General features: G+C 39.6%; 1 protein-coding gene and 5 non-coding genes across 6 annotated transcripts in view; all 6 read left to right on the top strand.

Annotated features, from left to right (window-relative positions):
• The window catches only part of LOC148666845 (zona pellucida sperm-binding protein 3-like), a 779,162-nt gene that overhangs the window by 626,321 nt on the left and 126,126 nt on the right, over positions 1-26,715 (top strand). The gene's annotated exons all lie outside the window — the stretch shown is intronic.
• trnaw-cca (transfer RNA tryptophan (anticodon CCA)) lies at positions 2,104-2,175 on the top strand. Its single transcript has one exon. It is a non-coding gene; the product is annotated as a tRNA-Trp (tRNA).
• trnaw-cca (transfer RNA tryptophan (anticodon CCA)) lies at positions 5,327-5,398 on the top strand. Its single transcript has one exon. It is a non-coding gene; the product is annotated as a tRNA-Trp (tRNA).
• trnan-guu (transfer RNA asparagine (anticodon GUU)) lies at positions 7,043-7,116 on the top strand. Its single transcript has one exon. It is a non-coding gene; the product is annotated as a tRNA-Asn (tRNA).
• Positions 8,557-8,628, top strand: trnaw-cca (transfer RNA tryptophan (anticodon CCA)). Its single transcript has one exon. It is a non-coding gene; the product is annotated as a tRNA-Trp (tRNA).
• Positions 10,273-10,346, top strand: trnan-guu (transfer RNA asparagine (anticodon GUU)). Its single transcript has one exon. It is a non-coding gene; the product is annotated as a tRNA-Asn (tRNA).

Genomic DNA, 26,715 nt, shown 5'->3' with positions numbered 1-26,715 from the left:
ACATGATTTCTCGTTTTGTTTCATCAAAGTGTACAGAAAGAAGAAAGAAAGGAAAAGTGTCGTTAATGAACTCTGTCCCCCTTGGGAGATGTCAAGCGCATTGGACATGAAAAGTGCCCAATAAAAGCCATTTCTCTTCATTTCTCTTACGGTCAGGGCTCCTGTTCCGTGTAAAGGAGGCAGCTTGCTCAGCCGGCAGACTCAGGGCTTCGTGAACGCAGATGGCTCAGAGCGGTGTGTCCAAGCGGCTATAAAAGAGGAGAATTCTGCCGGCACCGTAGCTGAGTCGGTTTAAGTACCTGTCTCGTTAACTGGAGATCCGGGCTCCACATCCCAGCTGTGCCTTTCTTCCTGTCTTTTTGTGCAGAAACTACCATCTTGGACAACCGCATAGGGCTTGATTTAGTTTAAAGCATGAATGAATACATTTCCTTTCTGCAACAACTTGATTTTCAAGAAATTCATACAGCTTGTGAAAAATGAAATGTAATTCTTGGCTATCAGAGCAGTAGGAATATTGCCGACTGGCAAGAAAATGCAAGCAATGTTTATTTTTTGACCGGAAAGGTGCGAATGGAGAAAGGCCTCTCTCATCAGTCTCTGTGGCGCGAGCGCGTTCGGCTGTTAACTGAAAGGTTGGTGGTTCAAGCCCACCCAGGGACGATCTCCTTATTATTGTCAATGTAAACACTGTCTCCGCTGAAGCCGAAACCTTAACCCTCTTTATATTTGCAGAAAATGCGAGTCTTTTGCCCGTGTCCAACAACAACACTTGAGACCGGGGAAGTCCAATAGTGATCAACACCGCAACTCCCCAGAAATCCATATTCACCCTTGGAAAAGTATCTTTGAATGGCTGGTGGGAGATATCATTTATACTCCTGTTGCGTCCTCTGCTAAAAGAGTTTAGAAATACAACGCAGATTTGTTTGAGAATTTGACAAGCACTGTTACAGTACGTTAGCACTGTGAAGTTGGATGTTGATATTTTGATATATTTACCTTAATTTTAACATAAATGTAAACATACATGCTGTACAATCTATGCTGTACAATCAAACACAGGTATATTTTGAGTCTCATGCTGATCGTCCTGTGGATCCAAAAGAAAATGTTAAAGCTGATACATTTTCGATTGGAATTTGCATCTAGCTACAACGTCCCTGGATAAGAGATTTTATTAGGTGCGTGCAATCGGTATCTTTTACTTTATGTATGGTAGTGGAAATAGTTTTTAAAATGTTTTCTAAAGAAGATTGTATTGCCAGGACCTGCCTTTAGCGCTCAGTAGCGATGACGCTGTTGATATAGATGGAGAAGAAATGTAAGATGAATTGATGATCTAAGCTAAAATAGCCCTAACACGCCTCCTGTAACAGTGTTTGTATTCATAGCAAGTAATATATTTTTTCAAACCCGAACGTTGCTTTTGCATTAAGTGTTATGTAACCATTAGCGGTTTCGGTAGCTTCTGAAGAGCGCACTTTTCCAAACTGAAGCCTATAAGAACATTATTCAAGACACACCATGGCCCAGAATCGTGCATCGGGACAAAGATTAACATCCATTGAAAGTACTCCCAAATAAAAGATTTGACCGAAAAATTAAAAGAGTAGGCAAGTATTAAAACAAAACCATAACTTCTTGACTTCCAATCTCTTTCCTGGTTCAGGCCATGTAAAATAACATATTCAGTGGACTCATGCCGAGGTTGTGAGTTTAAGCCTCACCTGGAGCAGCCTGGTTTTCTGTCTTGACAGGTAAACAGTGTTTTGTGTTATTTGCTAAATGGAGAGAGGATTCTGTGTTAATTGTGCTCCTCCTGGGAGAGGTCAAGATGAGAAGTTCACCAGGCTGGTGGTAAATATCCTGTCCAGGAATATCGGGGCTGTAGGGGGTCAGATCTATAGATGTAGTAAACACATTAGTGGAGACGGTGTGTCTGCTCTCCGTGAGAGAGCCGGGCGGGAAGAATAATCTGTGGTCTGGGAAGAAGAGACCCTCGTTGGAAGAGCGGCGCTCCTCACAGGAGAGAATGAAAACAATCTTTTTCAGGGACGCTGATTTTTCTCTTTGGGTGAATTAAAAGCACTTGTCGCAAGTGACCTCGTGGCGCAACGGTAGCGCGTCTGACTCCAGATCAGAAGGTTGCGTGTTCAAATCACGTCGAGGTCAGCTGATGTGTTTGCAGGTGCTGCTGGTGCCGAACCCGGAATTTACACCATGCGGTCGGGTTTTAGCTGTACACCACCTAGGTAATCCGAATGAAGTAACAGAACAGTACAGAACACCCAGTCAGGATCTTATGCAGCATTTCATCTTGAACACGACAAGAGAAAAGGCACACTGCACATCTGCGAAACAGCACATCCGACTTTAGAGACAGTGACATCAGAGAATGGAAGTTTCAAACCGCTTTTCTGTTACAGGTTCAAGCAAACCTGAAAGTTAGGGAGTGTTTGGTCACTTTTGTATGAAAAAGTGTCTGAAGCCTGTAATTATAATTTGCCCTTCTTTTAATTGTGGTTGAAATCCACTCCCATGTACCAAGACCTTACAGTATATTCATGTTTACTTAAATGACTAACTATTGGACTATTGGACATTAGTTGGTGTTTTTTTTGGTTGTAACGATTTGCTATTTCATGCAGGAAAGAAAGGAACCCAGACCCAACGTTTGCTTTCAGGTGGGGTTCATTTACATAACAGACATCTATTTCTGAGGAGCCTGATTTGAATCACACAACCCTGGTAGAAGTCGAATCGACAATCTTATAAACCGAAATCAGACGCGTTATCCATTAAACCACTAGCCCGTCACGTAAATTAATTGCACCATGGTGAGTTCAGTGCCGCTACTAGTAATACCCCACCCCCATCTTAAATTTCTAAGTGAGAAACGTGTTTTCTACATTTTTTTTTAGTTTTAAAAAATCATCACTTTTAAGCAGACAAAGCCTTTATGTGTCGCTCTGAATTTCTAATTGATTTAGAATTCCAAGACAAAAGCGTTTCGTTCCACAGCGGCGTGAAATGATCACGTCTTGCACTCTACTTCTCTCTAGTAGTAAAGCAGATCTTGCTTGGTGAGCATTTGCTCCGGTAAATTAGGTCACTTTTCATGTTAACTCACTTCTTCTAAACACAACATTTCCCGGTGCATGTTTTCTCCATGAAAAAAAGACATGTGCATGTGCATGTTTTCCCTTGCATGTTTTCCCTTACATGATTTCTCGTTTTGTTTCATCAAAGTGTACAGAAAGAAGAAAGAAAGGAAAAGTGTCGTTAATGAACTCTGTCCCCCTTGGGAGATGTCAAGCGCATTGGACATGAAAAGTGCCCAATAAAAGCCATTTCTCTTCATTTCTCTTACGGTCAGGGCTCCTGTTCCGTGTAAAGGAGGCAGCTTGCTCAGCCGGCAGACTCAGGGCTTCGTGAACGCAGATGGCTCAGAGCGGTGTGTCCAAGCGGCTATAAAAGAGGAGAATTCTGCCGGCACCGTAGCTGAGTCGGTTTAAGTACCTGTCTCGTTAACTGGAGATCCGGGCTCCACATCCCAGCTGTGCCTTTCTTCCTGTCTTTTTGTGCAGAAACTACCATCTTGGACAACCGCATAGGGCTTGATTTAGTTTAAAGCATGAATGAATACATTTCCTTTCTGCAACAACTTGATTTTCAAGAAATTCATACAGCTTGTGAAAAATGAAATGTAATTCTTGGCTATCAGAGCAGTAGGAATATTGCCGACTGGCAAGAAAATGCAAGCAATGTTTATTTTTTGACCGGAAAGGTGCGAATGGAGAAAGGCCTCTCTCATCAGTCTCTGTGGCGCGAGCGCGTTCGGCTGTTAACTGAAAGGTTGGTGGTTCAAGCCCACCCAGGGACGATCTCCTTATTATTGTCAATGTAAACACTGTCTCCGCTGAAGCCGAAACCTTAACCCTCTTTATATTTGCAGAAAATGCGAGTCTTTTGCCCGTGTCCAACAACAACACTTGAGACCGGGGAAGTCCAATAGTGATCAACACCGCAACTCCCCAGAAATCCATATTCACCCTTGGAAAAGTATCTTTGAATGGCTGGTGGGAGATATCATTTATACTCCTGTTGCGTCCTCTGCTAAAAGAGTTTAGAAATACAACGCAGATTTGTTTGAGAATTTGACAAGCACTGTTACAGTACGTTAGCACTGTGAAGTTGGATGTTGATATTTTGATATATTTACCTTAATTTTAACATAAATGTAAACATACATGCTGTACAATCTATGCTGTACAATCAAACACAGGTATATTTTGAGTCTCATGCTGATCGTCCTGTGGATCCAAAAGAAAATGTTAAAGCTGATACATTTTCGATTGGAATTTGCATCTAGCTACAACGTCCCTGGATAAGAGATTTTATTAGGTGCGTGCAATCGGTATCTTTTACTTTATGTATGGTAGTGGAAATAGTTTTTAAAATGTTTTCTAAAGAAGATTGTATTGCCAGGACCTGCCTTTAGCGCTCAGTAGCGATGACGCTGTTGATATAGATGGAGAAGAAATGTAAGATGAATTGATGATCTAAGCTAAAATAGCCCTAACACGCCTCCTGTAACAGTGTTTGTATTCATAGCAAGTAATATATTTTTTCAAACCCGAACGTTGCTTTTGCATTAAGTGTTATGTAACCATTAGCGGTTTCGGTAGCTTCTGAAGAGCGCACTTTTCCAAACTGAAGCCTATAAGAACATTATTCAAGACACACCATGGCCCAGAATCGTGCATCGGGACAAAGATTAACATCCATTGAAAGTACTCCCAAATAAAAGATTTGACCGAAAAATTAAAAGAGTAGGCAAGTATTAAAACAAAACCATAACTTCTTGACTTCCAATCTCTTTCCTGGTTCAGGCCATGTAAAATGACATATTCAGTGGACTCATGCCGAGGTTGTGAGTTTAAGCCTCACCTGGAGCAGCCTGGTTTTCTGTCTTGACAGGTAAACAGTGTTTTGTGTTATTTGCTAAATGGAGAGAGGATTCTGTGTTAATTGTGCTCCTCCTGGGAGAGGTCAAGATGAGAAGTTCACCAGGCTGGTGGTAAATATCCTGTCCAGGAATATCGGGGCTGTAGGGGGTCAGATCTATAGATGTAGTAAACACATTAGTGGAGACGGTGTGTCTGCTCTCCGTGAGAGAGCCGGGCGGGAAGAATAATCTGTGGTCTGGGAAGAAGAGACCCTCGTTGGAAGAGCGGCGCTCCTCACAGGAGAGAATGAAAACAATCTTTTTCAGGGACGCTGATTTTTCTCTTTGGGTGAATTAAAAGCACTTGTCGCAAGTGACCTCGTGGCGCAACGGTAGCGCGTCTGACTCCAGATCAGAAGGTTGCGTGTTCAAATCACGTCGAGGTCAGCTGATGTGTTTGCAGGTGCTGCTGGTGCCGAACCCGGAATTTACACCATGCGGTCGGGTTTTAGCTGTACACCACCTAGGTAATCCGAATGAAGTAACAGAACAGTACAGAACACCCAGTCAGGATCTTATGCAGCATTTCATCTTGAACACGACAAGAGAAAAGGCACACTGCACATCTGCGAAACAGCACATCCGACTTTAGAGACAGTGACATCAGAGAATGGAAGTTTCAAACCGCTTTTCTGTTACAGGTTCAAGCAAACCTGAAAGTTAGGGAGTGTTTGGTCACTTTTGTATGAAAAAGTGTCTGAAGCCTGTAATTATAATTTGCCCTTCTTTTAATTGTGGTTGAAATCCACTCCCATGTACCAAGACCTTACAGTATATTCATGTTTACTTAAATGACTAACTATTGGACTATTGGACATTAGTTGGTGTTTTTTTTGGTTGTAACGATTTGCTATTTCATGCAGGAAAGAAAGGAACCCAGACCCAACGTTTGCTTTCAGGTGGGGTTCATTTACATAACAGACATCTATTTCTGAGGAGCCTGATTTGAATCACACAACCCTGGTAGAAGTCGAATCGACAATCTTATAAACCGAAATCAGACGCGTTATCCATTAAACCACTAGCCCGTCACGTAAATTAATTGCACCATGGTGAGTTCAGTGCCGCTACTAGTAATACCCCACCCCCATCTTAAATTTCTAAGTGAGAAACGTGTTTTCTACATTTTTTTTTAGTTTTAAAAAATCATCACTTTTAAGCAGACAAAGCCTTTATGTGTCGCTCTGAATTTCTAATTGATTTAGAATTCCAAGACAAAAGCGTTTCGTTCCACAGCGGCGTGAAATGATCACGTCTTGCACTCTACTTCTCTCTAGTAGTAAAGCAGATCTTGCTTGGTGAGCATTTGCTCCGGTAAATTAGGTCACTTTTCATGTTAACTCACTTCTTCTAAACACAACATTTCCCGGTGCATGTTTTCTCCATGAAAAAAAGACATGTGCATGTGCATGTTTTCCCTTGCATGTTTTCCCTTACATGATTTCTCGTTTTGTTTCATCAAAGTGTACAGAAAGAAGAAAGAAAGGAAAAGTGTCGTTAATGAACTCTGTCCCCCTTGGGAGATGTCAAGCGCATTGGACATGAAAAGTGCCCAATAAAAGCCATTTCTCTTCATTTCTCTTACGGTCAGGGCTCCTGTTCCGTGTAAAGGAGGCAGCTTGCTCAGCCGGCAGACTCAGGGCTTCGTGAACGCAGATGGCTCAGAGCGGTGTGTCCAAGCGGCTATAAAAGAGGAGAATTCTGCCGGCACCGTAGCTGAGTCGGTTTAAGTACCTGTCTCGTTAACTGGAGATCCGGGCTCCACATCCCAGCTGTGCCTTTCTTCCTGTCTTTTTGTGCAGAAACTACCATCTTGGACAACCGCATAGGGCTTGATTTAGTTTAAAGCATGAATGAATACATTTCCTTTCTGCAACAACTTGATTTTCAAGAAATTCATACAGCTTGTGAAAAATGAAATGTAATTCTTGGCTATCAGAGCAGTAGGAATATTGCCGACTGGCAAGAAAATGCAAGCAATGTTTATTTTTTGACCGGAAAGGTGCGAATGGAGAAAGGCCTCTCTCATCAGTCTCTGTGGCGCAATCGGCGAGCGCGTTCGGCTGTTAACTGAAAGGTTGGTGGTTCAAGCCCACCCAGGGACGATCTCCTTATTATTGTCAATGTAAACACTGTCTCCGCTGAAGCCGAAACCTTAACCCTCTTTATATTTGCAGAAAATGCGAGTCTTTTGCCCGTGTCCAACAACAACACTTGAGACCGGGGAAGTCCAATAGTGATCAACACCGCAACTCCCCAGAAATCCATATTCACCCTTGGAAAAGTATCTTTGAATGGCTGGTGGGAGATATCATTTATACTCCTGTTGCGTCCTCTGCTAAAAGAGTTTAGAAATACAACGCAGATTTGTTTGAGAATTTGACAAGCACTGTTACAGTACGTTAGCACTGTGAAGTTGGATGTTGATATTTTGATATATTTACCTTAATTTTAACATAAATGTAAACATACATGCTGTACAATCTATGCTGTACAATCAAACACAGGTATATTTTGAGTCTCATGCTGATCGTCCTGTGGATCCAAAAGAAAATGTTAAAGCTGATACATTTTCGATTGGAATTTGCATCTAGCTACAACGTCCCTGGATAAGAGATTTTATTAGGTGCGTGCAATCGGTATCTTTTACTTTATGTATGGTAGTGGAAATAGTTTTTAAAATGTTTTCTAAAGAAGATTGTATTGCCAGGACCTGCCTTTAGCGCTCAGTAGCGATGACGCTGTTGATATAGATGGAGAAGAAATGTAAGATGAATTGATGATCTAAGCTAAAATAGCCCTAACACGCCTCCTGTAACAGTGTTTGTATTCATAGCAAGTAATATATTTTTTCAAACCCGAACGTTGCTTTTGCATTAAGTGTTATGTAACCATTAGCGGTTTCGGTAGCTTCTGAAGAGCGCACTTTTCCAAACTGAAGCCTATAAGAACATTATTCAAGACACACCATGGCCCAGAATCGTGCATCGGGACAAAGATTAACATCCATTGAAAGTACTCCCAAATAAAAGATTTGACCGAAAAATTAAAAGAGTAGGCAAGTATTAAAACAAAACCATAACTTCTTGACTTCCAATCTCTTTCCTGGTTCAGGCCATGTAAAATGACATATTCAGTGGACTCATGCCGAGGTTGTGAGTTTAAGCCTCACCTGGAGCAGCCTGGTTTTCTGTCTTGACAGGTAAACAGTGTTTTGTGTTATTTGCTAAATGGAGAGAGGATTCTGTGTTAATTGTGCTCCTCCTGGGAGAGGTCAAGATGAGAAGTTCACCAGGCTGGTGGTAAATATCCTGTCCAGGAATATCGGGGCTGTAGGGGGTCAGATCTATAGATGTAGTAAACACATTAGTGGAGACGGTGTGTCTGCTCTCCGTGAGAGAGCCGGGCGGGAAGAATAATCTGTGGTCTGGGAAGAAGAGACCCTCGTTGGAAGAGCGGCGCTCCTCACAGGAGAGAATGAAAACAATCTTTTTCAGGGACGCTGATTTTTCTCTTTGGGTGAATTAAAAGCACTTGGCGCAAGTGACCTCGTGGCGCAACGGTAGCGCGTCTGACTCCAGATCAGAAGGTTGCGTGTTCAAATCACGTCGAGGTCAGCTGATGTGTTTGCAGGTGCTGCTGGTGCCGAACCCGGAATTTACACCATGCGGTCGGGTTTTAGCTGTACACCACCTAGGTAATCCGAATGAAGTAACAGAACAGTACAGAACACCCAGTCAGGATCTTATGCAGCATTTCATCTTGAACACGACAAGAGAAAAGGCACACTGCACATCTGCGAAACAGCACATCCGACTTTAGAGACAGTGACATCAGAGAATGGAAGTTTCAAACCGCTTTTCTGTTACAGGTTCAAGCAAACCTGAAAGTTAGGGAGTGTTTGGTCACTTTTGTATGAAAAAGTGTCTGAAGCCTGTAATTATAATTTGCCCTTCTTTTAATTGTGGTTGAAATCCACTCCCATGTACCAAGACCTTACAGTATATTCATGTTTACTTAAATGACTAACTATTGGACTATTGGACATTAGTTGGTGTTTTTTTTTGTTGTAACGATTTGCTATTTCATGCAGGAAAGAAAGGAACCCAGACCCAACGTTTGCTTTCAGGTGGGGTTCATTTACATAACAGACATCTATTTCTGAGGAGCCTGATTTGAATCACACAACCCTGGTAGAAGTCGAATCGACAATCTTATAAACCGAAATCAGACGCGTTATCCATTAAACCACTAGCCCGTCACGTAAATTAATTGCACCATGGTGAGTTCAGTGCCGCTACTAGTAATACCCCACCCCCATCTTAAATTTCTAAGTGAGAAACGTGTTTTCTACATTTTTTTTTAGTTTTAAAAAATCATCACTTTTAAGCAGACAAAGCCTTTATGTGTCGCTCTGAATTTCTAATTGATTTAGAATTCCAAGACAAAAGCGTTTCGTTCCACAGCGGCGTGAAATGATCACGTCTTGCACTCTACTTCTCTCTAGTAGTAAAGCAGATCTTGCTTGGTGAGCATTTGCTCCGGTAAATTAGGTCACTTTTCATGTTAACTCACTTCTTCTAAACACAACATTTCCCGGTGCATGTTTTCTCCATGAAAAAAAGACATGTGCATGTGCATGTTTTCCCTTGCATGTTTTCCCTTACATGATTTCTCGTTTTGTTTCATCAAAGTGTACAGAAAGAAGAAAGAAAGGAAAAGTGTCGTTAATGAACTCTGTCCCCCTTGGGAGATGTCAAGCGCATTGGACATGAAAAGTGCCCAATAAAAGCCATTTCTCTTCATTTCTCTTACGGTCAGGGCTCCTGTTCCGTGTAAAGGAGGCAGCTTGCTCAGCCGGCAGACTCAGGGCTTCGTGAACGCAGATGGCTCAGAGCGGTGTGTCCAAGCGGCTATAAAAGAGGAGAATTCTGCCGGCACCGTAGCTGAGTCGGTTTAAGTACCTGTCTCGTTAACTGGAGATCCGGGCTCCACATCCCAGCTGTGCCTTTCTTCCTGTCTTTTTGTGCAGAAACTACCATCTTGGACAACCGCATAGGGCTTGATTTAGTTTAAAGCATGAATGAATACATTTCCTTTCTGCAACAACTTGATTTTCAAGAAATTCATACAGCTTGTGAAAAATGAAATGTAATTCTTGGCTATCAGAGCAGTAGGAATATTGCCGACTGGCAAGAAAATGCAAGCAATGTTTATTTTTTGACCGGAAAGGTGCGAATGGAGAAAGGCCTCTCTCATCAGTCTCTGTGGCGCAATCGGCGAGCGCGTTCGGCTGTTAACTGAAAGGTTGGTGGTTCAAGCCCACCCAGGGACGATCTCCTTATTATTGTCAATGTAAACACTGTCTCCGCTGAAGCCGAAACCTTAACCCTCTTTATATTTGCAGAAAATGCGAGTCTTTTGCCCGTGTCCAACAACAACACTTGAGACCGGGTAAGTACAGTAGTGATCAACACCGCAACTCCCTAGACAATCATATTCATCCATGGAAAAGTATCTTTGAAGGGCTGGCGGGAGATATCATTTATACTCCTGTTGCGTCCTCTGCTAAAATCGTTTAGAAATACAACGCGGATTTGTTTGAGAATTTGACAAGGATTGTTACGTTAGCACTGTGAAGTTGGATGTTGATATTGTAACGCAACGGGGGCTCAGGCGGGCGCCCTTGCCGCATTAGGTCGGCCCCTGCACCATCCGGGGCTCGAACCCGGGACTTCCGCGTTTCTCTGCAGCGACCTAGCCCCGTGAGCCAAAGAGAGATCTCTCTACAGCCCAGTAGCTGTGGTCCTGCTATCACAGGGAAGGGCGGTGACGTCACCCGCTCTGGTACGCCGGCTCTTACACACAGTGCTTGTCGGCCGTAAGCATTACAATATTTTGAGATATTTACCTTCATTTTAACATAAATATAAACATAAATGCTGTACAATCTATGCTGTACAATCAAACACGGGTATATTTTGAGTCTCGTGCTGATCGTCCTGTGGATCCAAAAGAAAATTTTAAAGCTTATACATTTTCGGTTGTAATTTGCATCTAGCTACAACGTCCCTGGAAAAGAGATTTTATTAGTTGCGTGCAATCGGTATCTTTTACTTTACGTATGGTAGTGGCAATAGTTTGAAAAATGTTTTCTAAAGAAGATTGTATTGCCAGGACCTGCCTTTAGCGCTCAGTAGCGATGACGCTGTTGATATAGATGGAGAAGAAATGTAAGTCTATTAAACTCTTAGCTAGACTGGGATCCTCCACTTGCAGGTTAGTGTTTTTTAGGATGAAGAGCAGGAATCTGATGATATTAATGATATAATCTGCAATGGTCTGGTGAGACAGCCCAGTCATCTTCAACTGGGAAACAAATGTCTGCATTTTGGGAATGTCCTTCAGAAAACTTAAGGAAACTTCCGATGGATCCATAAAAAACAGGAACCTGGAGACATTTTCAACCTGAAAAACATATATAGAGAAAGTCATTATTTTTATGACCAACATCCATGGTATGTGAAGTTTAAGCCGAGTAAAACCCATGTACCAAATACCTACCTCCTTGGAGCAGTTTACCATTCCCAGGCCCTGGATAAGGTATTGTTTAAAGCCAGCCAGGAGAGGAGAATCAAGAGTGTTTTCTGTAAAGTCCAGCCAGGGCAACTCTTTTTTTGTTGAGCTTTTAGATTACCTTTAACTGACACCCTGTAGATATAAGACACATGGACAATTACATGTATTATAAGTGTTTCCGTTTTCTTAGTTGGCTTCTGGGAGAAAATAGCTTTAATTGTGGCCCCGTGTGACTATGTATATCTACCAATTCACTGACATCCCAATTAAGGCTACATTTTTTCTTGCCTCTGTGAAACAAAATCAATTTTTATACATACAACGCGCAAATAAAAAATAAAGCACTAGAAACCCTATTGAGCAGAGAGTCTTACTGTTCCCCATCTTCCCCTTCCTCCTCCGCTTCTGCTTCAGTTTCTGGAGCAGCCTCTGGCATCTCTTCCTCCTGGACAGCGGCCTCTTGCTCAGGGCCACTGGAATACAGGTAGATGCTTTTACATAATATGTTGTAACAATGATTTCAAAAAGAAACTACAGAAGCCTTACAAATTAAAAATATCTCACCTTACCAATGTGTCTTCAGGCTTCCCATGTACAAAAAGGCCCAAGGACTCTAGCAGTCTTACAACCGCTATCCTGTTTGCCTCACCAGACACGATCTCTATTCTGTTGTAATCCACGATGACCCCGTTCTTCAGGTGATTCATCATGTCCTTCCTCGCCTGTTGAGAGGCCATCGTGATCTCCTCTGCCAAGGTGTGCTTCATACACGCCCTCTTCAAGTGAGCAGGAAGCTGATCAAAAGTATTCAGGCACATCTTGCACACCAGGGGAATCCTCGCGGGTTTCCTTTTAAAATAAATAATATAATTTGTGTATAGAAACAAGCTAAGACTGATTTCTTAAATTATCCTTAATTTTCTCTCTCATAGTTTGAGCATAATTATTTTATTGTATTGCTCATTGCTCCAAAATTAATAATGGTTTCATAAAAAAGTGAACATTCTCATCTATATTCATTTGCAGTTACACTATTGCAATTAATCTCTATCCATTCTGCATTCATATCTACAAGAAAGAGCTCTCAATTAATTAAATGCCCCATTGAACTGGCCCTGATTATACAATGCAAGGAGAAGTCTTCTAAGCCAATACTTGTCACCAGAAAGAGGCTGTATTTCAATTATACAATATACAAAACAATACCATTTAACACAACGATATATTCCACACCTCAGCATGCACATGATGAGATTCTTGATATTAGATTAGTAAAAACAATATCAATGCACGAGAGACGCTTAAGAATAAAGATGCATCTGCCTGACTGCATATTAGTTTTAAAAGGTTATCAGCAAATGCATTTAAAAGTAAAAATGTAAAGTCTTACCTCTTGATCGTATTGGTGATTCAATATCCAGGACCTTAGTCAAGTCTCAGAGTTACTGTATCTCCTGTCTCGATTGCAGGTGAAAAGTGAAAAGTATATTGCACTCAGCAGAAAGTTACCCCGAGCAAAGACTCCACCCCTCCCAGAAAACAGGACTCCCCTTTGGCAAAGCAGTGGGTGGAGGAAGCCTTTGCTACCATTATCAAACACATAAATCGTTATAATTTAATTTTAAAAACATGGCTTAGCATGGGTTTAAAGTATATTCAACAGTGCAGGTGCATCAAAAGAAATAGATTTTCCCAAGCCCTCGGAAAGAATTACCATTTCCAAAGATGTCTAGTTTCAAGCATTAACATCCAAAGTACCTGTCTTAGCTGGGGCAGGTAGTTTGCCTAGCCATCTGAAAGAATTACCATTTCCAAAGATGTCTGTTGTAAGCCAGGTTCAATCATTACCATCCAAAGTATCAGTCTTCCCTTGGGGCAAGGGAGTTTCCTGTGTGTCTAGGATGTGTACTTCCCTTAAATAAAGGATGAATATGGGTACCATAGGTAGTAAATCTCTCAAAGCTCAGAGTTAAACTAAAAAACCCTTGGTGAGTGTGTTATTACATGGATGGGTATTTATAGTCCAGTGCCTCCTATTTGGTGTCCCCCGAAGGCATTTTGAACCCAGCAGGTGACACTGATTTAGTTTTATTTGGCCCTGATTATGCAATAAATTATAAGTAACCAGAAAGAGGTGGTATTTCGATTTTACAGTATATAAAACAATACATATATTCCACAGCTCAGCATGCACATGGTGAGATTCTTGATATTAGATTAGTAAAAAATACCAAGGCACTGAGGCTTATTAATAAAGATGCTTTTGACTGACTGGACCTTGGGGCAAGGTGTGTAAATTACAACAGACATCTTTGGAAATGGTAATTCTTTCAGGTGGCTTGGTAAACTTCCTGCCCCAGCTAAGACAGGTACTTTGGATGTTAATGCTTTTCTGCAATTTTAATGCAATTTCTGTGTTTGATAATGGTAGCAAAGGCTTCCTCCACCCACTGCTTTGCCAAAGGGGAGTGCTGTTTTCTGGGAGGGGTGGAGTCTTTGCTCGGGGTAACTTTCTGCTGAGTGCAATATACCTTTCACTTTTCACCTGCAATCGAGACAGGAGGTACAGTAACTCTGAGACTTGACTAAGGTCCTGGATATTGAATCACCACTACGATCAAGAGGTAAGACTTTCCATCTGATAACCTTTTAAAACTAATATGCAGTCAGGCAGATGCATCTTTATTAATAAGCCTCTCTCAGTGCATTGATATTTGTTTTCTAATCTAATATCAAGAATCTCATCATGTGCATGCTGAGGTTTGGAATATATCTTTGTGTTAAATGGTATTGTTTTGTATATTGTACAATTGAAATAAAGCCTCTTTCTGGTTACAAGTATTGGCTTAGAAGACTTCTCCTTGCATTGTATGATCAGGGCCAGTTCAATGGGGCATTTAATTTATTGAGAGCTCTTTCTAGTATTTAAGAATGCATATTAAATTTATGGCGTATTAAATAAAGGGTGAATATGGGTACCATAGGTATTACACCTCTATAATCTCAGGGTTAAAATAAAAAAAACAAGGTGAATGAGGTGTAACATGGCTTACATGGATTATTTAGTAGAAATTTAACTTTACTAGAAAGTGGCTTTCAACAGCCATCTCTGGAAATGGTCAGTCTTTTAGACAGCTGGGGAGAAGGTACAGAGTAATTTACACACCTTCCTGCTACCATGATCAGAGCAGTATTAGATTAAACTTGTCATTTATTGAAAGCCCAGTTTTTAACAATCATTTTCATTTTAACTTACTTTTTTCAAAGAAGAATCTGAGGTTCACTTCTTGAATTAAATCTTTTGACAAGAGGTAAGACTTCTATTTTACATTTAAACCCATGTTTAGCTGTGTTTTTTAGATTCAACTGAACCAATTTCTGTGTGTGATAATGTCCTTTAATTCTGACAACATCACACTAAATTACATGATATAAAACAGCTAATGTTTCTAGAGATAAAGTTTCTGGGATGCTTCTCATTACTTTGCATTACCAGGGACAGTTTAATTCACCTTGTACAGCATTGAAAGACCAAGATGCTTTTTTAAAGTTATTTAACATTTTATAGAACTTTGTCTACTATGGCAACACGATGAGCTTGGTGAAATTTGGAAAAATACTGCTTGGCCACTTATCTTAAGATAAAGATAGGATAAAGGTTTATCTTTTGCACCTACCTGCCCCCCAGGGAAGGCCGATGCTTTCTAAGTTGATGGTTCCCTACAGTAGACTGTACCTTATCTTCTAAGGTAATGTATATTGACCCAAATCAGTTTTGGAATCCAATCTACTGACGAGATGGAGCACATCTTTTTTTGGATACAGATTCATTGCAATAATGTAACTGCAAATGAATATGAGCATGTATGATTGTTCATATACAGTGGCAGGAGCAGTCTCTCATTGCAGTGAATTTTCAGGGCCAATTCATCTCTCCATCTTATACTGAATATGAAAGGTAGCTGTGTCTATATGGACTCCTCACTAGTTGGAATTTGTATATATTCCAGTGTTCCCTCAGCCAGTCCTTCTGTTGTAATTCAATTTATCTCATAAAATTCCTTCCCCACTTCTAGGACCAGCAGTTTTTGAACTCCACAATGGCTCCTATTGGAAAGTCTGTGACTGAGACCAAGTAAGAGTTCACTTTTTTATATTAAGCCATTATTTTGTTTGGAGCAATGAGCAATTCTGATATAATTACAATAAAATCATTATGCTCAAACTATGAGAGAGAAAATTAAGGATAATTTAAGAAATCAGTCTTAGCTTGTTTCTATACACAAATTATATTATTTATTTTCAAAGGAAACCTGCTAGGATTCCCCTGGTGTGCAAGATGTGCCAGAATACTTTTGATCAGCTTCCTGCTCACTTGAAGAGGGCGTGTATGAAGCACACCACGGCAGAGGAGATCAGGATGGCCTCTCAACAGGCGAGGAAGGACATGATAAATCACCTGAAGAATGGGGTCATCGTGGATTACAACAGAATAGAGATCGTGTCTGGTGAGGCAAACAGGACAGTGGTTGTAAGACTGCTGGAGTCCTTGGGCCTTTCTGTACGTGGGAAGCCTGGTAAATGATTTGAACTAATTTAACGTCATATTCGGGAAATCCAGAGACCGTCTTCACACTTGCAGTGGCTGTTGCAGGAAACACCTGTTGAATCTCACTCTGGATCTCTTGAGAGATCATTCAGCGAGCGAGTCGCAATTAGGAGATAATTTGGTATTTCTTAAGAGAACTCAGAGAACAACAGCACCGATAAATGCTGGGGAGACAAGACAGGTAGTTTTTTTTGTAATCAGATTCCAATGTCGAATACTGTGTATGAGAGCTTACTGTACGTAACTTTCCTTTTCTCACATTTTCTGATGGCTATTCCGAAGGGGCACCCTGTCAACTCCTAATACATTTAAAAAATCTGTCTGCGTGTTTGATTATTGTCGTTTAATTTTTAAAAAAGTTCAATGTTGATTATAACTAAAGAAATTAATGATCACAAACAAAAAAAGGGCTGAAGATGCAAGTCGCTTTTGTATTAGAGCTGGATGACATGAGCTTATAAATAAAAAACGTTTTCTTCCAATAAATCATACATTTTGTTCCATCCTTCTTACTATACTTCTCTCTTGTAGTAGTAAAGCATTTTGATTGAAACCGAACAATACATTAAAGGTTTCATCTATACACTTATACTTACGCTGCTGTGCAGCGGAGCCTGATACACCCCAGTGGGCAAAAGACATATAATATCCGTCTATTAAACGCATACCTTAGGCGTATAAATGTGGTCTGCAATTCGCCTAGAATGAAATTCTAATATACGTCTATTGTTATACGTCAATTATACGTCTATGATTAGATGTTCATTATACATAAATGGTTGGAGTTCTATTATATGGATAAATTTAGAGGTCTATTATATGGATAACTTTCGAGGACTATTATACGTATATGGTTAGAGGTCTATTAAACGGATAACTTTAGAGGACTATTATACGTATATGGTTAGAGGTCTATTATACGGATAACTTTAGAGGTCTATTATACGTATATGGTTAGAGGTCTATTATATGGATAACTTTAGAGGTCTATTATACGTTTATGGGTAGAGGTCTATTATACATCAAAGATAGGTTTTACAGGTGTAGAAACTAGTAAATCAAGCCTATGATTTGGTTTAGAAATTTATTCAGAAAATACACATTCACACCTGAAAAATATGTATTTCAAATTATACATTGTATACAATCAATCAACAATCAACATATGGGCAATAATCATAAAAAACACAACTAGTCTTAAACTTCAGCTACAAATTCTGGTAACATGGCAATATACAGTATAGTAATGACAAACACAAACTAATTACATTAACGCACTCAATCAAAACCACATTTTGATTCAAATATAAATTTTAAAATGCACAACTTCTGCATTTCCAAGAAAAAAAAATATTACAATGGAAGTTAAGACGATTTTTGTCCACCATTTGCAAACCCTGTCTAATTGTCCTAACAGTTAGAACCAGAAACTTATTATTTTCAGGGTCCAGATCTCCTGGCCCCCTGCCTTGCATATGCATTCTTCAAGTAACGCATTTTGTGCTCCTTTATTTCTTTTAATGTCGACGTAGGGTGGGACTATATTTACTATATTTAGTATACACGTGTAAATAAAGTAATTACTGCTAAAATAATTTACTTCGTACACTATGCAGATTGCCGTATACTCCTAGTTGCGGTACACAAGACATTAACAGTAAAAAGCCTCAGGTACTGTGTTAGATGTGTTTTCAACGTAATATATATGCGTTTATTAATGTCGGCAATTTTATGGTTGCAATTCGACGTTGATTATATGTCGCGGCAACGTATATATACGTATAGCCGTATTTTCGCCGTGAAATATACGTATATTCGACGAATCACTGCCCACTGGACGGTACCGTCCGGTTTCAGCCGCACAGACACGCCCGGACCCCCGCTGAACGATCAGCAATCAATAACATTTGAACGATACAGGCTCCTGCGCTCCGGATCATGTGAGAGAGAAGACACTGAAAAAGTTGTGTGAAAGTGGATTTTGCACCTGCACCAGTGCTGTAGTGGTATCATACAGATGCCCATACAAATCCACCATAAAATATTGCTCTGCCCATTGGTGGATTAGGTATGCACGCTATATTTCAATTTAAATATAAATTGAACCTATTAAAAATTCGATTTTAGATTCAAAATCGATTAATGTTAACACTGATAAAGCTAATGCTTTTTTTCAGGGCTATATCTACTTTTTTTTAAAGAAGTCTATCGCAATTGTGAAAATTAGATAAGGTGTACCAGCACAGGGAGTGAGAATGACCTCAGTCCGGCTCCCAGCAGAATCCGTCCTGGTTTGGTCACTGTCAGACTGTTTGGATCGCAACGTGGAAAAAAAATCGCTCTCATCGTGTGACTTCAACTAGAGGAAGGGAAGATCTCATGTTTAAAAAAAATTAGGACTGAAGATAACGTGAACTGAATCCGGGGCCTCACACTTATTATAAAATAATAATTATTAAAATATCAGGTTGTTTTATGCAGCATTTTGTGCACAGTACGTCATATTTATCTAACAATAGAACAACAGCCTACCTCAAGGAGGAATTCACACGCAGTCTGGGGTATTTTCCCCTTTTACATTTTTGCGATTTTATATCGAACCTGTTATACTCCCAAAAGTGCAGAGTAGCTTGTACTGTGTGCCCTGTTTGCCTTTGTAAGCATTTGATTAAAAAATAAGTTCACAATACGATAAAAACAGAGAAAGCACAAACTTAATAATATAACTATACAAAATCAATACCAAATCATAAAGCCAATTAAGTGCCTACTTTTGAAAACAGACAACACTTTATCTACAAAAAACTTGACATTGGTATCTATTTTTGAATTACAAAGCAGACAGAGCAGTCCCTGAATTCAAAGACCAGATTAGTTAAAATCCCTCCCACCAATTTAGATTGATCTCGGTCAGAACAAGACCATCAGACGTGAGGGGAATTCGGAACAGGAGCCTCTGCTTCGTCGTTTATTGAGCTTCTGATCAACGTGTGAGTGATAGTTATTTATTGTCTTTGATTAAAGTACACAAAAGTCGCCTTCCTTAGAACCGGAGTCGAATCAGCAACCTAAAGATTCCCAGGTGTTCCTACTACAGTCCTCCGCTCTACCATCTGAGCTATCAAAGGGATAACAGGAGCTGTTTCCTCGCACACACTGCACAATGTAGTGAAATCTTGCAGGTTATTTAAATCCCAGTAAGACATCAAGTTTCCAACTCGTTTCCTTAGTCTTGGTTACCTTGAATTTAAGCTACGAACCAGGATTCTACTGTATACACTTCCAGGGATATTACAAAATGTTTGGTGGGCCATCAATCATTCCAGGCGGAAATTGACTCTTTTCTTTCTCGAGGGATCATATTAAACCTTTCATTTCGATCGAGAAGAGGATCGGCATGAGACACAAAACATACCTGTCTTTTTTCTTAAAATCGAAGAATTATTTAACTTAACACTACAACGAACTCGGCCGCAGAAATCAGTCCACAGCTCCTTAATTAACTTGTTCTTAACTTCAAGGAACCCAATCCTGCGCCCTCTAGAGGTTACTGATATAGAGGACAGACTGAAAAGAAGAAATTCAGAAGCAGACTAAGCAGAACACTGGATCTACATTAGAATATTACCCTTTATAGTGGGAATAAAATTGTCGCGACATAAGGAATTTACGCATCAGTTGCTTGGAATATTATTGTAATATTTAATTTGCTTTCCTGTCACACCACTTTTATTAATTATGAAGTTTATCAATACACGTTTATTTTAAACAATGTCGTTTATTATTAATACACTTTCATTCCTTTCTTATTAGAAGCTGTATCACAGATAATGCATGTAAAGCCTTCAGTATGCGATTGTGAGTTCAGTTATCCCAGGGAGTGAAGAGAACTGAAATTAAGTGAAATGACATTTAAATAGAGGGTGAATCTTCAAAGTTATCTCTCACTTCAGAATATTTACAAGAACCTACCAGGCGTGGGGTTTGAACCCATGTAGAAATTTGCTTATTGGATTTTAAATCCAATGCCTTAACCACTCGGCCATCATGGTCAACAGCACGTTTCTCTCCGTTCTTTAACATTTCAATATGATTCAACAATTTAAAAAAATAAACCACGGCCCTTTCACAGAAATGTACCCCGTTCTGCCGCGCACCAAACAGGGGTACTTAGCACTGTGCTAAAGAGGAGCTGTTTACTGTCAGCAGACATTTCCTCATTTCGAAAGGCGTTTTCGCCTGCTCTCAGCTTTTTAAAGACGGTCATAAACGCTCAAGAAGTAATTAATTTCAGTTTGAAGTCTGTTTCTTTTGTCTCCGCTCTTGATGAAGAAAAGCCGTGCGTGGGAGACTCCCTCTCTAAAGAAGTTTGCCGTCAACCTGCAAGAGAGAAGATCCATCATTCACCGAGGCAACCACTGAAATATTAACATTAAACACGTGAAATGCAAGATGCTTTCTACAGATGCAGCCATTCAAAATGGGTGAGGTATTTCGCGGCATACCCCGGTGGGCGTGTCACAGTATCACGCAGTATCACGCATGTCACGTGTGTCACGTGACTAACTATCCGGCGTCGCCTTGTAAAACCGCCAGGGGGAGCTTAACCTCTCATGTACAGCATTTGAGCCTTTAATTTTGAACTGTGTATTACAGCATGTTAATCATCAGTCATTAAAATGTTGGTATATATTATGAAAGCAAGATTGCTCAGTTGGACACAAGTACACAACCTACCTTTATCAGAAATATTTATGCATCAAAGCCTTTACTGAAGATATTACTAATAGTATTAATAATGGATGACTTTGGACAAGCTGTATACTCAAAGTATAATTTCTTTAGCACATTTGTACAAGCACTTGGAATCTGTCCAAGCCATACTTTGTCAGGCATTTTGTTTTACTTCAACGGGGCATAAAAACTTCCTTGCTTTTAACAGGGCATTTCATAATTTCTAGCTACGAAAATGATTTAAAATGCGACACCTATCATTCAACTAGAGCTTAAAATATCACAAGGAAAAATACACACCGGTATTCCATTTCTCCCTAAACATTGTAAGCTTTGAAGTCTTTAACTAACGTGATACCGGAGTCAACAAGCATACTTTTAGAATTTGATTAAAAGGGAATATAATATGGAATCGCGTATCTAAAGAATTTAATAACGGTATGATTATATCCGTGTACTGCGGCAGTACTGTGTAAGGCTGTTTCGCCTACCTGATCATGAGAGCTGTCTTGTAGCCTACTGGTCTAGGTGTGTAACTACCAACTGGCTGGTTGTGTGTTCGAATCCAGCTGGTGCTGGACTTTTAACAAACATTTCTTCGAAAAAATAGGTAAGCGATATTATGGACAATCAATTGACTTTTATATTTCAAAATATCGCAACATGATCGATATTTGCGATATTTTGAATATATCTTCCCTTCTGACAGCGGTTCCTGCTTCTATTGTGTGTGTGTGTGCAACAGTAAATTTTTATAGAGAAATGGAGGCTGGACAGTATGCGTTACAATATAAACATTTATATTGATTTAAATCGTGTTCTGATTTAAATCGCAAACGCGTGTTTAATTATGTGTTTTTTAATCATGATCAGGCTAATGAATTTCTACATTTTCTGTATGAACCAGCTTAGAGGTTCATACAGAAAGACAGCTTGTGTTTAAATTGAGTGTAAGGTAATTTATGCTTCTAAAGTCATGGTCAGTATTGTTGTACTGTGCTGTACTGTGTCACATTATTTTATAGCGTTTTTATTGCGTTATTAAATCCCGTGGCGCTGTGTTAGTTTCCTGACTCACATTATTTAAACTGCGACACTGATCATTCATCTCTAAATAAACTTTATTTTATATAGCGTTTTAAGCGAATAGGTAATTAGATTGCTCATAAACCTAATCACTTTTTCTACATAAACACAGCGTGATTGCTCTCTGAAAATGCTTTTCCTTTATTTTTAAAGTAGGCTCAGATTTCAACTATAGATCGTATTATTATAAACTTTCTTGGAAAAATGTATTTTATGTAAACCATGTTTGCTATTAATTCATTTAGGGCTAAAATACGTTCATTGTCTTCTAATCGAGTCGACATTGGAAGCCTGCCACAGCCGGACCGTTAAACCAATGCATTAGCACGTCAAAGCCCATTGAGCCAGTATTGGCTTTAGTATCCCCCCCTTCTCCCCTCAATTCAATTCAAGGTGTTTTATTTGCATGACAGATGGGTACAAGCAGTGTTGGGTACTGTATGTATATTGTAACGCTTACGGCAGACAGGCACTGTGTAGGAGCCGACGCACCAGAGCAGCGCCTGCAATTTTTTTATTTATAACTTAGTTTTTAAAATTAGTCAAGCGATACGAAGCATCTCCTTTTACTTAGTGCCTGAGCATACTGCAACGCGTGTGAAGCCCATAAACGATATTAATTTTGGAACTTAAACATACAGTATATGTCTGGTCTCGGTACTTTAAAGAAAACATACACACCAGTATTCCATTTCTCCCTAAACATTTTAAGCATCGAAGTCTTTAACTAACGCGATACCGGAGTCAACAAGCATACTTTTAGAATTTGATTAAAAGGGAATATAATATGGAATCGCGTATCTCCAGAATTTAAAGACCAGACAATCGCAAACTCGTTTTCAATAAAATTATTTTATTCATTCAGCAGTTTGTGAGAGGGACATCCAGCAGGGAGAGACATGCACACCGGTTTTCATTGACAACATTGTTTTTTTTTCAATTCCTCTTGTCTAACAGGAATGTTTTGTTTGTGGACAGACTGTTAGACAAGAGGAAAAGACCGCCTCCTCCTACGAAGCATTTCGTTGATCCGATCACGAATTCTTTTCCAGTCGTACGCAGCAAGGGTTGAGAATCTCCGATTCACCATCGTACTAATGGTTTCCCGGAGATTGGGTTAAAAAAAAACAAAAAACATACTAACAACTGTTCCATCCTACTCCTTAGTTAATACATTTTATTATTCATAAACAGTTAACATTGTTAGCAAAATATTTTGAATTATATTTAACCCTATTTTTTCTTTAGTTTTGTATTTAACTTATTATATGATAGTCAGACTTAATGTATATTTGAACAATGAAAATATATTTTTACAAGATTTTACATTAAGCACTTTAAATTAATATGGTTAATAATAGTAAACTATAACATGCTGTAACAAGATCGGTTACAAGAAGAAAATGCTTTCAGAGAAAATGTTTCAACCAAACCTGTTCCCACACACCCCGCCCCCACTACCATTAGAATATACACAAACATTTTAGCGTTTCATTCTGAGCAGAAGACCCTCACACCTGAAGAGTGCTGGCTGTGACGAATTAAACCGGTTTTACAGGTTTCAATCACAGACCATGTGACATGGGACTCAGTAAACTACAGTAACACCGTATTTGATAACGCTTTAAAAACGCTATAAAATAATGTGACTTGGCACAGAACAAGTTTACAGCACAGTACAAAGATAAATGCTGACCATGACTTTAGAAGCATAAATTGCCTTACACTCAATTTAAACACAAGCTGTCTTTAGCCCTCTAAGCTGGTTCATACAGAAATGTAGAGATCTAGGCTCAGAACACACAGCTTCATTAGCGAATACATATGCAGGACAACTAGAGAAGACGTTTTACAGAGGATGGATTTTTAGAAACATCCCATCAGATATCCCATCATATTCATAACGTGAAATCTAGAAAATAATATTACGTAACCAAAATCCGCAATATGGAAACAGAACCTATGTAATTGTTGATAGATGATGTACTCGTAACATTTTTTCAAGACGAACTACAACATTTAAAAAATGACTTGTATGTACTTGATATCTCTAATCAATCCACGGGTCCCAGCACAAAACGAAAGTAAAACGCATACCGTTTCTCGCTTCTTATTGCTCAAAAGTAATTTGACCGTATGAAATGCATAATATAAACCTAGAAACATATACGTGAGCAGTACTTAAGCACTGTAGTATCGGTGTTAAGACATACCTCTCAAATACTGTAAATCAAGTTAAAAATATCTCAAGACCGATTCTGGTCGTAATGAAACCATGCAAGGGAGTTTTTATGTCCGTTGCAGTTCTTTTGCAACATGAATATAATTATATCGTTATTAATTTCTTGAGATACGGGATTCCATATTATATTCCCTTTTAATCAAATTCTAAAAGTATGCTTGTTGACTCCGGTATCACGTTAGTTAAAGACTTCGAAGCTTACAATGTTTAGGGAGAAATGGAATACTGGTGTGTATTTTTTTCTTTAAAGTACCAAGACCAGCCATATACTGTATGTTTACGTTCCAAAATTAATATCGTTTATGGCCTTCACACGCGTTACAGTATGCTCCTATTCTTTTTATGCTCAGCTACTAAGATTTCCCTTCAGTGATAAATTTAATAAATACAACGGGCACAGTAAAGACGTTTACAGTAAGTCTTTCTACGACAGACCAACGGACCACGAGTGCCCCTGTCGGTCAACCAATCACGCACCGCGGTATCGCGTGTCATCTTACCTGCGGTATCTGTACTGCGGTGTCTGTACCGCGCACTTTGAATGGCTGCATCTGTACCTAGGGATTTTATCGTTTCTCCTTTGTCAGAAGTGGGATTTAAACAATGGTCTCCAGGAAAAGCTGCAACCTAAACGCAACGCCTTAGACCACCAATACGGAATTATATTTTATTTCTTTCTACTTGTTGAAAAGAAAAAAAGTGAAATCATGTAATGAGGGAAATGTCTTTTTTCATGGGAAAAAATAGTACGAGGAAATGTAAAGTTTATTGAGCAGCGCTCAATAAAAACGATCGGAAACCGAAAGCGCTTCTTATGCGGATCAGTATATTCCGCTGCCGGTGGTTCTGCAGAAGTAATAAGAGTAGCCGAACTCAAAGCACTGTGTTGCCATTACGGGTACTCTGGCTGCAGCTGTTTTAAGATCTACTCAGCGGGCACAGAAAGTTGTAGGAGGTCAGACTGGTTTGCGAATTTAAGATTATTTAAATAAGGTAATTTACAATATAATACATGCTCCAAAAGCGTTAATCCTGCACATGCTGCTATTTGAAACGCCTTCATAAATAACGCGTAATAGAGATTTATGCAGCTGGCTTTTATGTTTCACAATATGTTGCAATCAGGAAAATAAACCTATAAAAAATGTACAATACAAGGTCTGTTCCCAAAAGTGAAAGCTGTTTTACACTGATGTCGGTCTTTTTTAGATAATCCAGATTGTAAAAACGACCGCGCCCTAGCAGATCAAAATATTACAAGGCTGTAAAACACACTCTGAATCGATCCGAATATTTAATTTCCCGGTCCGTTTATGCTACAACAGGCAACTTTGCGCTTATCCACCAAAGCATTTATCTGTTAAGTGAACTTCTGGTGCTTTTAAAATATCCATTTACTTGTCAGAATGGCTGAGTGTTTTAAGACGCCAAACTCGTATTCCCCAGTCGCTGGGGTGTTCTGGTCTCTGAAGAGAGGTGTGGGTTCAAATCCCGCTCCTGACAGTTAGTACCTTTCTGCTGTCCTGTATCCTCCCATTTGCTGTGCTTGCTGACAATGACAGAAAGATGAAAATAGATAGTTTGCGGGCACATGACGGGCATGGAAATGCTTCGTGAACACTTCAATGTGAAGTGATTAGCAGAAAGTCAAATAGGCTCCGGTTCTGCCTTAAGTTTGGGTTGTCTGTAATCGAGAAAAGATTTAATGCAAAGTAAGTGTTCAAATGTGAAAGACCGAAATATAAAACCAGCAGAAGATTTATTAAAACATATCTGTTGTCCTTGCGGTTTCTCCTTTATTTAATTAAATGTGGCATTGTGAAATCAACCTGTAGCCCTAAGGAATGCAATCACTCTCCCAGTAACAGCGGCAGGAGCAGAGATATTATATCAGAGCTCGAACAGAGAGTTCGGAAATCGAGGGAAATTGATTTACAGAACATTTTACTAAACTTTCCTATCTGCTCGGCCTTACTGAAGTATTTTAGCCTTTTTGTCTATTTCTATTCTTTACAGTAGATAGTGTTTAGCCAGAGAAGAGAGATACGCTATACCCCCAAAGTAACCGCCGATTCCAATAACCTTAACTAAAGCAGGAAGATCTCCAGCACAGGCTGGAGACGCTGTGTGTCCGGGTTCAGCGGTTATACAATTCGCGTGTCCTCCCTCCTTTATTACCTTCATAAACTCCTCTCAAACCACAGCAAACTCACGGAATGTTTCGGTGAACAAAAACTGGGTCTTTCTTACCGAAATCACAGGCAGAAAAAATAAACACGCTGAAATACATTTCCTAAAATCCAATAAAGTCCAGTCACGTTCAGGTACGATTCGGATGTATCTCAATAGTTTTGGCAGAGATTGTTTATCCATTGGGCTCTGCGCGCGTGGGTTCGAATCCCACTCTCGTCAGATTGAGCCTTTGACTTGTGTTCTGTTCCTAAATCGGGTTTG

The sequence above is a fragment of the Lepisosteus platostomus genome, chromosome 5 (genome assembly GCF_059453375.1).
Source record: "Lepisosteus platostomus isolate fLepPlt1 chromosome 5, fLepPlt1.hap1, whole genome shotgun sequence".
Classification (NCBI taxonomy): domain Eukaryota; kingdom Metazoa; phylum Chordata; class Actinopteri; order Semionotiformes; family Lepisosteidae; genus Lepisosteus; species Lepisosteus platostomus.
The sequence above is the reverse complement of the archived record's forward strand: the minus strand, read 5'-3'. Positions and strand labels throughout refer to the sequence as shown.